This window comes from Rhinopithecus bieti, unplaced genomic scaffold (assembly GCF_001698545.2).
Source record: "Rhinopithecus bieti isolate Rb0 unplaced genomic scaffold, ASM169854v2 scaffold_9693, whole genome shotgun sequence".
Classification (NCBI taxonomy): domain Eukaryota; kingdom Metazoa; phylum Chordata; class Mammalia; order Primates; family Cercopithecidae; genus Rhinopithecus; species Rhinopithecus bieti.
Window position 1 is genome coordinate 959,229 of NW_016806178.1, and position 4,736 is coordinate 963,964.

The following is a 4,736-nucleotide window of genomic DNA, read 5'->3' on the forward strand; positions in this document are numbered from 1 at the left end:
CCCCCCCCCCCCCCATTTCAAAGGCTTGCCCTGAAACAAGGGCAGAGAAGCCTGGAAGCTTCCATTTCTGTGACCCTAGTCTTTTACCGCCCTCGCAAGTCCCAGATTCTCTCTGCCCTAACCTTTATATACAAACAAGGCAGCTTTGCCCTGTGCTCTGGTTTCTACTCTGAATCATTCATACTTTGCTGCACTGACTTCTCTAGAACTGTAAGCAGACTTTTGGGAGATTGTCTGGGACCAGGGACAAGGGTTAGGCTACAGCCCGGTTAGGGAGGAGACTCCTCCTTTGAGGCCCCTATGTTCTAGTTGTTTTCTCCTCTCCCTCTGCTTCCTTGTTTTCCTGGAGGTCTTTAGTGCTGGACCACAGTTGCCCACTCCACATCCCATTGTCTCAGGGGAGGTAGTGCCTCTTTCAGTCACAATTTTTACCAACTACATCTGAATGTGGTCCTCATTGGCATGTGGCCACCTCTGAAATCTTTATTATTTTTCTCTGACCGCAGTCCAACTTCTGCTTTATGTGCTCTGACCTCAAGGAGACCTCTGGTTCTCAGACACCTCCATTTTCTCCGTCTCATGAATTGCCTCTTCTGTGTTTTTTCTGAACTCCATGCCCTCAACCACTGTGCCACTTTGCCTGTGTGTCACTCCAGCTGCCATGAAGGGTCTCCAGTCTCAGCCGTCCCTCCATCACTTATAGAAAGCCCTCTCCTCATTCCCATCAGTTCCCCTTTCTATTCCATGGGAGGAGTATTCCAAACTGGACTACTCTCGCCAGGCCCTTTGCTCATGTAGAGGTTGGTTGGGTTGTGTGTGGGGGAGGTGGAACCACCCCCATGTTTTCCCATTTCTCTCGAATCCCAGTAGAAGAAGATTCCTACTCTAATGCACCCGATCTGTGCTATGGATGCCGACCCATCCTGTCTCTCTTGTACCATTGTTCATCAGTTATTTTCCCCTTCATTGTATTTTTAGACTCTCTGATATTTCCCTTAATAACTCTCTCCCACCTTATAAATATGCTCAAGTCTTCTATTCTGGGAGAAGCCTTTCTAACTCTGTGTCCTCCTTTCACTGCTGCCATTTTAAACCTATGACTTTGTCTTGCTACAAAAGATGGATATATGACCATTGTAGAAATTTTAGAAAATAAAGAAAACAAATAACTTATCCCACTATCAAGAGACAACTATTTATTTGTTTATTTTTATTTTATTTTTTTTGAGATGGAGTCTCACTCTTGTCGCCCAGGCTGGAGTGCGGTGGCATGATCTCAGCTCACAGCAACCTCTGCCTCCTGAGTTCAAGAGAGTCTCCTGTCTCAGCCTCCTAAGTAGCTGGGATTACAGGTGTATACCACCACACCTGGCTAATTTTTTTGTATTTTTAGTACAGACGGCATTTCACCATGTTGGCCAGGCTAGTCTCGAACCCCTGACCTCAAGTGATCCGAACACCTTGGTCTCCGAAAGTGTTGAGATTACAGGTATGAGCCACTGCGCCCGGCCAAGAGGCAACTACTATTAATCTTTTGGTGTATGATGTTTCAGTGTTGTCCCAGATATTCTGTGACTGTGTGTGTATTAAAATTTCAGTCAAGCTTTTTGAAAGACTGGTCTGCTAGACCTGTGTCTCTTTTTCTTCTCCCTCATATTTTCCTAGTTTCTTGGCAGCTTGGCTTCTCCCCTTCCACTTCCCTGAAACCATAGAGCTCATAGCTGGCTCAATTTTGCTAGTGTAATGAAACACTTCGTGGCCAGGTGCAGTGGCTCATGCCTATAATCCCAGCACTTTGAGAGGCGGAGGTGGGCGGATCATGAGGTCAGGAGATAGAGACCATCCTGGCTAACACAGTGAAACCCCGTCTCTAATAAAAATAGAAAAAATTAGGCCGGGCGCAGGGGCTATCACTTATAATTCTAGCACTTTGGGAGGCCAAGGTGGGGGGATCACAAGGTCAGGAGATCGAGACCATCCTGGCTAACATGGTGAAACCCCGTCTCAACTAAATACAAAAAATTAGCCGGGCGTGGTGGTGGGCGCCTGTAGTCCCAGCTACTCGGGAGGCTGAGGCAGGGGAATCGCTTGAACCCGGGAGACAGAAGTTGCAGTGAGCCAAGATTGCTCCATGGCACTCCAGCCTGGTGACAGAGAGGGATGCCGCCTCAAAAATAAATAAATAAAATAAAACACTGCCTGACTGCTGTATCAACTTGTCACCTGACTGCTTCACAGCCATGGATGTTGTTGACCCAGTTGACCAGTCATTAAAAAGATTGAGATGGATCTGTATTCATTGACATGAAAAACTTTCACGAGATACTGTTGAGTGGAAAAAAACAGGTTATGAAACAGGATGTGTGGAATGATCTCATTTTTGTCATATATGCTTCTATATACATTAAAAATAAAAGCCAACAAAATCCCCTAAACCTAAAGATCAGACTGTTAAAGGGGTGGCATCTGAGAAGGGGGATTTTGGGAAGACTTTTCTACTTTATGCACTTCGATTTTTGTTTTAATTGCATATATTTTTACACATAACTAAAAAGCAACATATTAATTAACTAATTAGTTTAGAGATGAGGTCTCACTATGTTGCCCAGGCTGTAGTGTGGTGACCATTCACAGGTGCAATCATAGCTCGCTGTAGCGTCCAACTCCTGGGCTCACACAATCCTCCCGCCTCAGCCTCCTGAGTCCCAGTTACTCAGGACTATAACACAGTCCCAGTCTAACTGGGACTATAGGCACACGCCACCGCGCTAGGCATATTTTAAAAACTTTTAAGGCCATTTTTTTTTTTTTTTCCGAGGGAGTCTTATTCTGTCGCCCAGGCTGGAGTGCAGTGGCGCGATCTCTGCTCACTGCAAGCTCCGCCTCCCGGGTTCACACCATTCTCCTGCCTCAGCCTCCCGAATAGCTGGGACTATAGGCGCCCCCATCACACCCAGCTAATTTTTTTTTTTTTGGTAGAGACGGGGTTTCACCGTGTTTGCCAGGATGGTCTCGGTCTCCTGACCTCATGATCTGCCTGCCTCAGCCTCTCAGAGTGCTGGGATTACAGGCGAGAGCCACCACGCCCAGCCTTTTTTTTTTTTTTTTTAAGGAGAAGAATAATAAAATCCTTCCATGGCTCCCATGACTCTGAGGACAAACTCCAAATCCTTCCCATGGCCTTCAAGGCCAGGATGACCTAGCCCCATTTACCTTTCAACTCCATTTTGCCTTTCCTTTGCTCCCTCCATTTTGAGATTCATCCTCCCTCTGCCTCTTTCTCTTCCTTAAGTATGCCATGCTATTGCTCTTCTGACCTTCACACCTGCTTTCCTGATTCTCTTTCCCTGGCCAACTCCCTATTCCTTATTAAAGATTCAGCTTCAGGCTGGGCACAGTGGCTCATGCCTGTAATCCCAGCACTTTGGGAGGCTGAGGCGGGTGGATCACGAGAGGTCAAGACAACGAGAGGTCAAGACATCGAGACTAGCCGAGACCATCCTGGCCAACGTGGTGAAACCCTGTCGCTACTAAAGATACAAAAAATTAGCCAGGTGCACACACGCCCGTAATCCCAGCTACTCAGGAGGCTGAGGCAGGAAAATTACTTGAACCCGGGAGGTGGAGATTGCAGTGAGCCGAGATCGTGGCAGTTGCACCCCAGCCTGGGCGACAGGGCAAGACTCTGTCTCAAAAAACAAAAAACAAACAAACAAAAAAAGACTAACCTGGGCAATATGGTGAAACCCCATTCTACCAAGAAACAAAACAAAACAAAAGAATTAGATGGGCGTGGTGGCACGCACCTGTAGTCCCAGCTACTTGGGAGGCTGAGGTGGAAGGATGGATTGAGTGTAGGAGGTTGAGGCTGCAGTGAGCTGTGATTGTACCACTGCACTCCAGCCTGGGCAATAGAGCGAGACCCTGTCTCAAATAAAAAATAAAACAAAATTCAACGCCTGTGAAAATAAATATAATAAAACAGAAAATTGAAGCAGACATCTGGGATGCTCTCGCTGCCCATCTAAGACCTCAAACCTGCCTGCATCTGCTTGGATCCTGTTCAGCTTCCCACCTGTTAGGATCAAGGCTTGTCCACCTCCTTGCACTGGTGCCCCTGTGTCTCCCTCTTTACAGGCTTTGTCTATCAGGTAGCCTCTATCTCTACTGTAATTGCAACCTTTCTATATATCCTACATATCTCTGCCTTATTTCTGTCTTAAATGATCCCCAGCTGCAGCCCTCCCTGGGCCCTCTCCCTACCCCATATCCTACCCAGGTAGTACCCTATCTTTATTCTCACTCTATATTCTCAGCCAGGCTTCTCTATCACTACTGTCACCACCAAAACAATTCTTGCTGGATTCACAGCTGACTCGATGCTGTTAGTGTTATGAACGCGTTAGTCCCAGTAGTACCATCCTTTCACATGGGAGCCCTCAGTGGCATTGTCACATTTGTCCAGTCTCTGCTCCTGGCTATGGAGACTCCACACTCTCCGGGCTCTCCTCCTGCCTCATCAGCTGCTCCTTCTCATTCTTTCCCAACTATCCTATTGTGCTTTTTTCTTTTTTTTTCTGCTTGACTTTCTTGACTTTTTATTTTTTTGAACAGGTAATGCATTTATATGATTTACAGTTCACAAAGATGTTCCAAATTTTGTCAGTTCTAAGATGAACATTTTGATATTTCTGAAAACATTTTCATGTCTGTGTTTTAAAATTTCTGTCATCTTA